The 14,514-nt window shown below is 40.5% G+C and overlaps 1 protein-coding gene across 8 annotated transcripts in view; it reads left to right on the top strand.

Moving 5' to 3' along the window:
* Window positions 1-14,514, top strand: part of LOC124551124 (longitudinals lacking protein, isoforms N/O/W/X/Y-like) — a 284,378-nt gene that overhangs the window by 165,527 nt on the left and 104,337 nt on the right. The gene's annotated exons all lie outside the window — the stretch shown is intronic.

The following is a 14,514-nucleotide window of genomic DNA, read 5'->3' on the forward strand; positions in this document are numbered from 1 at the left end:
GACCCTACCGTGTTTGAGGCACATATGGCAAATTTAAATTTGGCCATGAACATTGATAATGCAAGGGGTATTTGGCAAATAAGTTCTGATCAGCTGCAAAATGGAAACCACTGCAAAAATAAAAAATGTGTTATTTGCAGCTGTTAGCTCCATCTTCCAGCTACTTATCTACATGTTATTCTTCAATTTCTCCAGGCGTATTTTATGATGAAATAAATCTCAGGTGAACAGCCTGGTACGAGTGTGCATAGGACACAATATTTCGGCAATCGATCACGTTGCCATCGTCAGGTGCGCCGATGTACTGACCGGCGGTGGGCCAGCGCCAGGTATATATAGGACAATCTCCCTCCTCCCTCAGGCACTTCCTACGAGTCGGTGCGGTCTGTGCCCCACACGCGGTCCAGGTACAGCGTCCGTTCTCTCGCCGTCTGGGTGCTGCGTCCTAGGTCTTCTCGTTTAGGAGGGTCCGCCGGCAACGCTCTTGTTATTCTTCCCTCCTCCCCCGAAGTCAGTACACTCTGGGAAATATCCTTTTTCTTCTTAATCTGGGTGATTGCAGGTTCCCACGCATTGCTAAGGATGTAACTGCTGTCATGATTTAGTTGTGGCTGCCTTACTCTAATCTCTATGGCTTCTTTGATGCACAGTCCCAGTATTTGGAAGTCTGTGTCAGGACTTTGGTTTGGTCATAATCCATGCTGTGGAGTTCTGACAGGCAATGCTCAGTGATTGCCGATTTACTGGGTTGTTGCAGTTTAGTGTGCCGTCCATGTTCTCAGCATCGGTCCTCAATGGTACGAATGGTCTGATCTGATAAACCCCTGATTTACGTAGCCCGAGGTTGTCCTTGACACTACCGACAAGGCTCTCGGTTTTGCTTGGAGGACGGAAGAAGGTTTTCACTTGGTGTTTACGTAAAATGCGTCCAATTTTTTCTGGATAAGGCCCCACAAAACAGAATAATAGCCAAGGCTGCCTCCTCCTGAGGTTAATCCTCAGTTTCTGCCGGTGCTGCAGGTGTGGGATGTAGAGCCTTCCGAATTTGCCCTTCCTCGTAACCGTTCCTCCGAAACACGGTCTTCAGATGGTCCAATTCTTGTCGGAGACCGTCCCTGTCGGAGATGGTGTGAGCTGTGTGTACAAGAGTTTTGAGCACGCCATTCTTTTGTGCCAGGTGGTGGCAGCTATCTGCTCGTAGGTATAAATCGGTGTGCATCTTCTTCCTATACACGCTGTGACCCAAAGTGCCGTCAGCTCGTCTTCTAATCAAAACATCTAGGAAAGGGAGCATCCCATCCGTTTCGATCTCCGTGGTGAACTTAATATTCTCGCGTCTGGAGTTGAGATGTGTGAGGAAGTCTGCCAGTTTATTTCTTCCATGTGGCCAGATAACGAAGGTATCATCCACATATCTAAAGAAACAGGTGGGTTTTAGATGTGCTGATTCGAGAGCTTCCTCCTCGAAATGTTCTGTGTACATATTTGCGACAACGGGTGAGAGTGGACTCCCCGTGGCCACTCCTTCTGTCTGCTCGTAGTATTCACCGTCAAATAAGAAGTACGTTGATGTCAGAACATGTCTGAAAATGTTGGTGGTCTCTTCGTCAAATTTCTGGCTGACGAGTTCCAAGGATTCTTGTAATGGAACTTTAGTGACTAGAGATAGCACGTCGAAGCTCACCAGTATGTCAGATTCCTTCAGCGTAAGGTTGTTGATGTGTCCCAGGAAATCCATGGAGTTACAGATATGGTGTTTACATCTCACAATGTAAGGGCTAAGCAGTTGTTCGAGGTGCTTGGCGAGAAGGTACGTTGGGGCACCAATATTGTTGACAATGGGACGTAATGGAATCGATTCCTTGTACACCTTCGGCAGTCTGTAAAGTCTAGGAGAAACAGCAGCCCTCGGGCGTAGCTTCTTGCCAATCTTGTCAGGGAAGCCGGAATCCTTGAGAAGCGCCAGAGTCTTCCAGACATAGTAATATTACCTGCAGACAGGGGCAACACAACAATGATCCTATCCCGACAGGATTATGCTGAGAAGATGCGGGTCGTACTTGGTGACAGTGCATACCGCAATATTGACACCGATCCTACCAAGAGGGTCGAGAGGAAGACTCTGGTGCTTCTGTGCCAAAATGTTGTCTTCATAGCCAGCGGTTCATGTGAGCAGAGATGAAACTCAGAGGGAGACAATTACGGGCTGTATTTTCGATGATCAAAAACTTCCAATTGGAAACACGGCAGGAGCATCTCCATTGCCCCTGCAGAATGTGGCTACGAACTGTCTTGAAGAAGGAAACACGTGACAGTTATGTTATGTGGGCTGCATATCTTCCGGCAAAATTTCTCACTGGGCCCTCATACTTGGCAGAAGATACTATTTTCTAGGCACCTTTTCATGCTCACTGTGCACTCAGAATGAAAGGAGCGACATGCTGTGATCGATGGACATAGTAGAGACACTGCCCAACACGTCTGTGCAAAGCTTCAATAGATTTTCACAGTGGTTTCCATTTCGCAGCCGATCGGAACTTGTATTCTGAATAGCACTCGTAATTTAAACATTTTACGCAGGGCTGAAAATGAATGAGTCCTTAACATCTTAGAAGAACTCAAGATCTACAACCACAAAACCAAGAATTGAACCTAGTTTTGGTTGGTCCAAGTGAATACAACAACGATAAAACAGTATTCTCAACAAACAAAAAATTATTATTAATTCAGTTTGGAAATGTAATTTTTGTTCATATGTAACAAATGTATGAGGCACCAGGTGCAGGCAGTTACCTTGCGGGCGGTACAAATAACATGGATTCTATCAGACTACTTTTTTATCCTGTAACGTAGCATGTAAATTTTGCTGGTAAGTTGGACAGGTAACCGATAGTCAGGTACATTCTGGCATATTTGATGTTTGACACGGTTTAACAGCATTGTTGCGCATCATAGTCTGTGCTGTTATTTTATTTTTATCTCGATTTGATTATGGTTCTTGTGAACTGAAACCAATCATTTAAAACAACTATAACAATTAATTGTCCACTTGAACATCTGTTCTACAACAAGTGATTCTCTGAGTACATTATATCAGCTGTTGCATAACAAAATTTATTATTGCATTTGCTTCAAGAATGATGTTCTTGTTGTTGTTTGGTTGTTCAAGCAAGACTGTTCAAGGAAATTTTATTGTTTCAAACCAGACAATTTATTACAAGTTACAATACATTTTGTACTTTTATACATTTTTTATTAAGTTAAATAAATTTCATCTTCTATGGAAAATCTAGGATGGCGTGTAACAATATTGTGAAAAAGAAAATTGCCACTTACCATATAGCAGAGATGCTGAGTCGCAGATAGGCACGACAAAAAGACTGTCACAAATACAGCTTTAGGCTAATAAGGCCTTAATGGCTGAAAGCTATGTTTATGACAGTCTTTTTGTCGTGCCTATTTGTGACTAACCGTCTCCGATATATGATGAGTGGTAATTTTCACAATATTGTTTCAACCTCTATCATGAAAAAGTAGGCATTTGGTTTATTGCACATAGAACACTACACAAAATATAGCCAGTGCATTTGCACTGATCTTAATTTATAGAGTGGCTGAAACTGTTAAACATAATAATGCTGTTTAGATTTACACTTAACACAGACATTGCTACACATGTCGGTACAGAGCAAATTTGTATTACAGAAATTTCAGGAAATTATACCATACGTTGATATATAATAAATAAATAAATTAATTAATTAAAAGAAAAGATCAAGAAGTCTCCAAGTGTGTATTTTGTTAACAAAGCATCCCCGTCAACCTGGTTAAGCTAAGCAGCACAGTTTAACAGGAACATAAATACTGTCTCAGTTAAACTATTCAGTGAGAATTTTTAAGATAAAGAGTGCAGAATTTAATTCTTTCCTAAAAATCTTCTTGCAACACAGTGAATCCACTCTTCCTTTCCAAACTGGCCTTGTAACACCGTCTAGTGAGTCCTGCCTGAGCAGTAGGCTAGATATGTGCGCAGTTAGGCACAATTGTCCAACTCTCCAAAATTTGTTATGGAAGAATAGGTTTTGTTGCAAAAAGTTTGCTTGATATCCAAACAAGTTAGGCAGTGATAAGTTTCTGAAGTAGGTGGGTTTCCTCAAAATAAACACTTACTTTAAACTGAACATATGTTTATTTGAAAAAATAAATAAAGGAAGGTTCGATTAGTAAATTAGTTGGATCATTTACAGTTTGGATAAACATCAGATAAATTCATGTGCTTTTTTTCCACTAATAATAGTTAAACTAATAAAAGTTAGGAGCTGTGAAATCAGACCATATACTGTAACAATATTGTACACATTCAGAAACTAGGTCTATAGATACCTGCATGTTGTGCTTCACTCCCATATTTGTCTTTTTGCTTGATATATAACCACAAGTTTCTGTCTTTATCATGACGGAATACCCACTTTCTCGAACAGTTGCCATCGGGGAAACTGCCATTGTATTTCTGAGTACAGAATTGCTAACAAAACCACCACAAATGACGAATTACTACGTGAAATATGGACAGAGGCTCAAATAGTAATGAAATACACAGATGTTTTTTTTTTTTTTGGTCATCAATCTACTGACTGGTTTGATGCGGCCCGCCACGAATTCCTTTCCTGTGCTAACCTCTTCATCTCAGAGTAGCACTTGCAACCTACGTCATCAATTATTTGCTTGACGTATTCCAGTCTCTGTCTACCTCTACAGTTTTTGCCCTCTACAGCTCCCTCTAGTACCATGGAAGTCATTCCCTCATGTCTTAGCAGATGTCCTATCATCCTGTCCCTTCTCCTTATCAGTGTTTTCCACATATTCCTTTCCTCTCCGATTCTGCGTAGAACCTCCTCATTCCGTACCTTATCAGTCCACCTAATTTTCAACATTCGTCTATAGCACCACATCTCAAATGCTTCGATTCTCTCCTGTTCCGGTTTTCTCACAGTCCATGTTTCACTACCATACAATGCTGTACTCCAGACGTACGTCCTCAGAAATTTCTTCCTCAAATTAAGGCCGGTATTTGATATTAGTAGACATATCTTAGCCAGAAATGCCTTTTTTGCCATAGCGAGTCTGCTTTTGATGTCCTCCTTGCTCCGTCCGTCACTGGTTATTTTACTGCCTAGGTAGTAGAATTCCTTAACTTCATTGACTTCGTGACCCTCAATCCTGATGTTAAGTTTCTCGCTGTTCTCATTTCTACTACTTCTCACTACCTTTGTCTTTCTCCGATTTACTCTCAAACCATACTGTGTACTCATTAGACTGTTCATCCGGTTCAGCAGATCGTTTAATTCTTCTTCACTTTCACTCAGGATAGCAATGTCATCAGCGAATCGTATCATTGATATCCTTTCACCTTGTATTTTAATTCCACTTCTGAACCTTTCTTTTATTTCCATCATTGCTTCCTCGATATACAGATTGAAGAGTAGGGGCGAAAGGCTACAGCCTTGTCTTACACCCTTCTTAATATGAGCACTTCGTTCTTGATCGTCCACTCTTATTATTCCCTCTTGGTTGTTGTACATATTGTATATGACCCGTCTCTCCCTATAGCTTATCCCTACTTTTTTCAGAATCTCGAACAGCTTGCACCATTTTATATTGTCAAATGCTTTTTCCAGGTCGACAAATCCTATGAAAGTGTCTTGATTTTTTTTTTTTTTTTTAGCCTTGCTTCCATTATTAGCCGTAACGTCAGATTTGCCTCTCTCGTCCCTTTACTTTTCCTAAAGCCAAACTGATCGTCACCTAGCGCATTCTCAATTTTCTTTTCCATTCTTCTGCATATTATTCTTGTAAGCAGCTTCGATGCATGAGCTGTTAAGCTGATTGTGCGATAATTCTCGCACTTGTCAGCTCTTGCCGTCTTCGGAATTGTGTGGATAATGCTTTCCGAAAGTCAGATGGTATATTGCCAGACTCTTATATTCTACACACCAACATGAATAGTTGTTTTGTTGCCACTTCCCCCAATGATTTTAGAAGTTCTGATGGAATGTTATCTATCCCTTCTGCCTTATTTGACCATAAGTCCTCCAAAGCTCTTTTAAATTCTGATTCTAATACTGGGTCCCCTATCTCTTCTAAATCGACTCCTGTTTCTTCTTCTATCACATCAGACAAATCTTCACCCTCGTAGAGGCTTTCAATGTATTCTTTCCACCTATCTGCTCTCTCCTCTGCATTTAACAGCGGAATTCCCGTTGCACTCTTAATGTTACCACCGTTGCTTTTAATGTCACCAAAGGTTGTTTTGACTTTCCTGTATGCTGAGTCTGTCCTTCCGACAATCATATCTTTTTCGATGTCTTCACATTTCTCCTGCAGCCATTTCGTCTTAGCTTCCCTGCACTTCCTATTTATTTCATTCCTCAGCGACTTGTATTTCTGTATTCCTGATTTTCCCGGAACATGTTTGTACATCCTTCTTTCATCAATCAACTGAAGTATTTCTTCCTTTACCCATGGTTTCTTCGCAGCTACCTTCTTTGTACCTACGTTTTCCTTCCCAACTTCTGTGGTGGCCCTTTTTAGAGATGTCCATTCCTCTTCAACTGTACTGCCTACTGCACTATTCCTTATTGCTGTATCTATAGGGTTAGAGAACTTCAAATGTATCTTGTCATTCCTTAGTACTTCCGTATCCCACTTCTTTGCATATTGATTCTTCCTGACTAATGTCTTGAACTTCAGCCTACTCTTCATCACTACTATATTGTGATCTGAGTCTATATCTGCTCCTGGGTACACCTTACAATCCAGTATCTGATTTCGGAATCTCTGTCTGACCATGATGTAATCTAATTGAAATCTTCCCGCATCTCCCGGCCTTTTCCAAGTATACCTCCTCCTCTTGTGATTCTTGAACAGGGTATTCGCTATTACTAGCTGAAACTTGTTACAGAACTCAATTAGTCTTTCTCTTCTTTCATTCCTTGTCCCAAGCCCGTATTCTCCTGTAACCTTTTCTTCTACTCCTTCCCCTACAACTGCATTCCAGTCGCCCATGACTATTAGATTTTCGTCCCCCTTTACATACTGCATTACCCTTTCAATATCCTCATACACTTTCTCTATCTGTTCATCTTCAGCTTGCGGCTTCGGCATGTATACCTGAACTATCGTTGTCGGTGTTGGTCTGCTGTCGATTCTGATTAGAACAACCCAGTCACTGAACTGTTCACAGTAACACACCCTCTGCCCTACCTTCCTATTCATAACGAATCCTACACCTGTTATGCCATTTTCTGCTGCTGTTGATATTACCCGATACTCATCTGACCAGAAATCCTTGTCTTCCTTCCACTTCACTTCACTGACCCCTACTATATCTAGATTGAGCCTTTGCATTTCCCTTTTCAGATTTTCTAGTTTCCCTACCACGTTCAAGCTTCTGACATTCCATGCCCCGACTCGTAGAACGTTATCCTTTCGTTGATTATTCAATCTTTTTCTCATGGTAACCTCCCCCTTGGCAGTCCCCTCCCGGAGATCCAAATGGGGGACTATTCCGGAATCTTTTGCCAATGGAAAGATCATCATGACACTTCTTCAAATACAGGCCACATGTCCTGTGGATACACGTTACCTGTCTTTAATGCAGTGGTTTCCATTGCCTTCTGCATCCTCATCTCGTTGATCATTGCTGATTCTTCCGCCTTTAGGGGCAATTTCCCACCCTTAGGACAAGAGAGTGCCCTGAACCTCTATCCGCTCCTCCGCCCTCTTTGACAAGGCCGTTGGCAGAATGAGGCTGACTTCTTATGCCGGAAGTCTTCGGCCGCCAATGCTGATTATTTATCAAAATTTAGTCAGTGGCGGGGATCGAACTCGGGACCGAAGACGTTTTGATTATGAATCAAAGACGCTACCCCTAGACCACGGGTACACAGATTACATTCAACTCATTAGTCAAAGAGCATGTCTCGCGAACAATGTAGGCCAGGTTCTCTGCATTGGGCACTTGTCAGCTTGACAGTGCAGTACTACAGGGAATATATTGACGTGTTTCACACAGAAAGTTACTACGAACCAGTAGCATATAAAATGGATTCATGTGAAGAATTCAAAATCTTCATAAATGGCACAAAAAATGGAAACCAGTTACTGAGTGATGATATGAAAAGCAACGATGAGGACTTGATACAAAAGCTTCTCCACAGTGGAATGCCCACTTCAGTAAAACATAAATATTAAGTAAATTGTGAAACATTATTTGTAATAAAAAAAAATTAATTGTGTACATGTAATTACTGGGAGAAGAACATACTCTTTATTAACATATCTCATAATGTAATTGATTAAAGTATAACAACATATCTGTTAATTATATTATGAAGATATTATATTTTATCTATCAGAATACCAGTATCTGGAATTTTTAAGTTCTTACATTGCTCTGTTTCACAAAAGTGTGCATAAGTTAGAGCTTATTTAACTTAATTTAAGACAGTTAAATGTACATGATGTATTGCAGCACAATAAACCAGAACCAGTGAAGTTTCCATACAATCTCACTCCTGTAGCCACTGACAGAAAGCTAAAATTTCACTAGGTACATGCTTCAAAATATTAGGTATTATTTTCACACATTCCTTAAATGAACAACGGATATCAAGTGGATTTATGTGATCAATTCAAAGTAATAAAAGTGATCTATACTTAGTAGCACCTGATGATGCCAAAATTCTGCCAACACATTGTACCAAGCTGAAGACTGCTGTTAAAACAAGACTTAGATGTATGTTGTACATCCACCATCCTATATATCTGTTGGGGAGAAGGGGGGGGGGGGGTTGCTGCGCGAGTGTTTTCAGTAAAGTTAATGTGAAATAATTATACACTGTTCTTAATTTATAATCGTTTCTCATCAGTTACCCTAATGGTCATTATCTCCAGCACTCATGCACTGTAAATAATTTTATAACTTATTCTTCCTGTAGATAGTTGGATTAACATAAGATTGTTTACACACTAACTGAGGCACTCAAAATTTTTGGAACAGCAGCTGTATGTAGTGTTTGAAGGACAATCTTTGCCACAGATTATTGTTGTTCATAAACAATTGAAGAGTCCACTCTGCCAAACTCAGAGAAACAATGCTTACCTGCCTGAGTATGATCAACTTGCAGAAAAATATTTTCTGATGTTCCAAGAACATTGAAATTTTCCAGTAAATGATATTGCTGTAGTTGTTCAGTCAACATTGTACAAGAACTGAAGTCTTGTGGAGACAACTATACAGTGCGGATCAAAGCAACAACATTCATTTGAGGTGGAGTAAACAGTTGTTGCTGATGCTCTGTTACACAGTGAGAAGTTAATGGACTGCACAATTAGTGCTGAGGGCCATCATTTAAGAGCGCATAAGATAATTCCCTCAGTCTGTAGTCCATTTTTTTGAGGAACTGTCCTCTGAAAACTATGAGAAACACCAAATTATTATTCTGCATATGCCATAGTTGAGGCTTTGATGCATTTTGTGTACCATGGTGAAGTAAATGTACTGCAAGAGGAGCTTAGTGGTGGTCTGAAGCTCTCAGAATCCTTTCAGGAAAGGAGCTGTCTGGCGTTGGGTCTGTGGACAATGTCAATATGCCGAAAGCCAGTGGAAGAAATGTTCCATCAGTATCTTCAGAAAATATCCCATCACAATCTGCTTCTGTGCTCGTCATGCTCACCTTAGGTCAGAAAGAAACTGAAGAAAAAGTGCAGTCACTTAGAGGATGTTATCCACCTGTGTCATCTCAGGAACGAGGTTCTATGGAAGTAGACTCCATTTCTATATCTTTTTAAAAGTGTAGAAAAACTATTAATCTGTCTGGTTCTGATCAGGGAACTGGCCAAAATGCATTTAAAGAAATCGTTACTTCTGATCTTCAAAGTGTGCATCAGTTTCCATTTCAAAGGCAAGTAGTGCACAGAAAGTATGAATCATCTGGTGGACAAGTTTACAGTCCAATTTGGGCACTAAAGACCTAGCTGTCATCTGCTCACACTACCATATCATCATCATCATCATCATCATCATCATCATCATCCAGTCAAATTCCTTTTCAGTCTGTTTGTGGTGAATTTAAGAGCTCCAGTGGGGAAATGACTGTTGCAGAAAGTGAACTGATTTTAACAAACACCAGAAGCAGTATTACCTGACAAAAGCTCAGCAAATTTGAGTGAAGTCCAACTGAAAGTATCACTAGAAAGAAAATCTGAGGTGTTTGAGAATCACATGAAAGTTGTAGAAGACCTTACTCATGATGATGATGATGATGATGATGACAGTTATCCTGGTGAAGATGGTTTTAGCAATAATTGTAACAGTGCTGAAGTTGACATTGGGGAAATCAGGAGAATGAATGGAGGTCTTACATGTGAAGAGAATTTTAACATAGAAGAATAACATGACTTTGAGAACATCCCGGACAGTTTACATAAACGCCGGCCGGTGTGGCCGTTTGGTTCTAGGCGCTTCAGTCTGGAACCGCGCGACCACTACGGTCGCAGGTTCGAATCCTGCCTCGGGCATGGAAGTGTGTGATGTCCTTAGGTTAGTTAGGTTTAAGTAGTTCTAAGTTCTAGGGGACTGATGACCTCAGATGTCAAGTCCCATAGTGCTCAGAGCCATTTGAGCCAGTGTTACATAAACGGTTTAATTGTCATTATTGTGGGAAGTCTTATGAGTATCTTCAAGGCCTACAGAGACACACGTAGTTTGAGTGTGGTAAAGACCAAAATTTCAGTGTTCTTGCTGCAGTTATCAGTGTACTCATGGATACTTGCTACTGTCACATGCAAAAAAAAATTATCCTATTTTTGAAGAAGATGTGCGATAAAATGAACCTAACAAAAAGAAAGTGACTTTCTTGATCATTAGAGTGTTTCTTTGTGTGACTGCTATTTTATCAGTCTCTCTCTCTCTCTCTCTCTCTCTCTCTCTCTCTCTCTCTCTCTCTCTCTCTCTCTCTCTCTCTCTCTCTCTAAATTGTGTCAGTTTCTAACACTTTCTTGGACGACAAGAGGCAGTGCAGTGTTGGGTTGCACGACTCACACGTCTCTTTCAGTTGACTCACAAATTGTGCATGCAGCCGATCCTCTTCTTTGGGTTATCAGCTAAGTTGCTCTCACTGTGTAATTCATCTCTGAAGACTGTATCAGGTTAAGGAGAATATTGTTAACCAGCTCTATATTCTTGAAATAAATTATGTACTCATAGGCTCTTGTCAGTTCAACAACAATATATTTTTGACTCTCGTCCGAAAGTAGCAATTGTTCTGTACAAACCCCAGCAATCCAACTGGTTCCAAGATAAATGTCAGAATCTACTTAACATTCATACAGTTACATATGTTCTGCCTCATGCAGAGCCAAGACATAAAGTAAAAGTCTCTATATAACACATGCCTCATCTGTCTCTGTAACAATCCTCATGACACCACATGCCATGGAACATTATCCAAATATTCTTTGACTTTTTGACATAACTTCTAGGGCGTTGCTTGTAACCACTTGTCGGGGCCGCTTGTCTGACACAGCTCCTAGCTCCTCATGATGGCTGTCCTTCCTGCGAACCTTCTGTAAAGTTTGGAAGGTAGGAGATGAGGAACTGGCAGGAGTAAAGTTGTGAGGACGGGGCGTGAGTCATGCTTGGGTAGCTCAGTTGGTAACGCACTTTCCCGCGAAAGGCAAAGGTCCCGAGTTCGAGTCTTGGTCCGCAGAATGTTTCAAGGGAAATATTATTAACCAGCTCTATATTCTTGAAATAAATTATGTATTTGTAGGCTCTTGTCAGTTTAGCAACAATATATGACACCACACACCATGGAACATTATCCAAATGTTCTTTGACTTTTTGATATAACTTCCTTGTAACCACTTGTCAGGGCTGCTCGTCTGACACAGCTCCTGGCTCCTTGTGACAGCTGTCCTTCCTGCGCACACAGACGTGTGGTGCAGTAAAAAGGCTCTCGCACCCTTGTCATTAAAATATCCGATGTTCGAGATGGTGGAGAGCCAAGTGTTTCTGGAATTTATCCCCGAAATTCTCGAAGCACTACAAGTTATGGGTATACTTTAAAAGTATGTAAAAACTTGGCAGTTTCAACGCATGGGAAGTTGTTATACTTGAGAGAGACAGAGAGACATTGCTTGCTATTTAACAAAATAGTTACATCATTAACAGTGTTGTATTGTCATTCATACACTTTCTTACAAGTGTGGTAAAGACCTTAATTATATGAGTGTAAATCAAACAGTATTGATAACAGTATGAATATAATAAAGGGAAACATTCCATGTGGGAAAAATATATCTAAAAACACAGATGATGTGACTTACCGAACGAAAGTGCTGGCACGTCGATAGACACACAAACAAACACAAACATACACACAAAATTCAAGCTTTCGCAACAAACTGTTGCCTCATCAGGAAAGAGGGAAGGAGAGGGAAAGACGAAAGGATGTGGGTTTTAAGGGAGAGGGTAAGGAGTCATTCCAATCCCGGGAGCGGAAAGACTTACTTTAGGGGGAAAAAAGGGGTATACACTCGCACACACACACATATCCATCCGCACATACACAGACACAAGCAGACATTTGTAAAGACCAGTCTGCTTGTGTCTGTGTACGTGCGGATGGATATGTGTGTGTGTGCGCGAGTGTATACCCCTTTTTTTCCCCCTAAGGTAAGTGTTTCCGCTCCCGGGATTGGAATGACTCTTTACCCTCTTCCTTAAAACCCACATCCTTTTGTCTTTCCCTCTCCTTCCTTCTTTCCTGATGAGGCAACAGTTTGTTGCGAAAGCTTGAATCCGTGTGTATGTTTGTGTTTGTTTGTGTGTCTATCGACCTGCCAGCACTTTCGTTCGGTAAGTCACATCATCTGTGTTTTTAGAAGTATTGATAACAGTATTTATATGAAAATAATACAGAATTACTCTGATTGTTCAACATCTCCAATTGTAATAATTTCTTTACATTCCATATTCCTACTGTAATCTCCTTTCCTTTCTTGTTTCAATTTGACCTTCCTCAACATCTCCCACTGTGACGTTCAAATGGGGAGATATTTTATGCACAATTAATTGGAAGGGCTCACATGCATTTTATGCAGTTGTAACTATTTTGGTCAAAGCATGTTACCATATATCTATATTTAATCTTTTGATTACCAGTGGTTTCAGCCTGAAACCACAAATTTTTTTAAAAAAGTATGTGACCTCAGCTTGAAACCACCAATTCTGTTGCGAGACATTTAGTGGTACACAGAGGATTTCTGTGAATGTAATACATTGTGGCATGCTCTTATAGTGTTTAAAGCAGCAGCTGGCACTGAGATTATACTACATTGTAGGTGACTGTGACAAGTGTACACATATCATATTGTGGAGATTGATGACTTGAAAGTAAGTATATCTAAAGTTATTTTAGTAAAGGTTGAGTCTGTGTTACTGCTTTTATGAGTGGTGTCGAAACCACTGGGGCAGTTTGTAGTTTTGTTGCAAAATTTATTAAATTTTAGCCCCATTTTTGCTTGTTATCTAGGACTGTAATTTGTTTTAGTCATTATGAGTCAATGGAAGTTTCGACATGTGGGATTGTGTCTAGGAAAATTATGAATTTGCTTTGGATGGATGGTTGAAAACTTCATGTCCTAGTGATTTCAAAGTGAGACTACCTCCTTAAATTAATTGAGGATTTATTTTTTGCTAGTTTTGTATTAATTGCTTTCTATGATGGTGGTGATGATGATGATGATGATGATGATGATGGTGATGATGATGGTCATTTATGTGAAAAATTTTAAAATTATATACTGCCAATAGATCATACAGATAGTGACTTCTGTCCTAGGATATGTTATACCGTGCCTGCTCAACCTGTTCACATAGTAAGTTAGAGTTATTGATTGATGGGTCACACTTCTTATCCCATCATATCCCACATGTGCCCAACTGGAGACAAGTCAAGAGATCATGCTGGCCAGGAAAGTTGCTGCATGTCTTGCAGAGCAAGTTGAATTTCATGGACAGTGTGTGGGTGAGCATTATTCTCCTGGAATAACACATCACCTACCTATTGCAGGAATGGCAAAAGAATTCTGTACATACCAAGTGCCGGTTAGTGTCCCGGCCAGAAAAACCAAAGGTGATAAGGCCCAGGATGGTGTCAGTGTGTCTTGGACGAATGCACTCTGCGAGACAGTGCTCACCAGCTCTACAGCATATGCGCAAACGACCATTGTATGTGTGCGGACAGAATCTTCTTTCTTCACTGAAGACCACAGTGTGCCATTGCATCTGCCAAGTGATCCTCTGATAGTACCAGTTGAGCCATACACATTGATGCTGTGGCTTGAGAGGAAGACAGGGCAGAGTTGTGTGTGCCTGTAGTCACACTGTTAATAATTTGTTCACAAAAGTTCGTGTTGATATTTCTGGGGGTCACAAGCCATCTTATC

This window comes from Schistocerca americana, chromosome 9 (genome assembly GCF_021461395.2).
Source record: "Schistocerca americana isolate TAMUIC-IGC-003095 chromosome 9, iqSchAmer2.1, whole genome shotgun sequence".
NCBI lineage: Eukaryota > Metazoa > Arthropoda > Insecta > Orthoptera > Acrididae > Schistocerca > Schistocerca americana.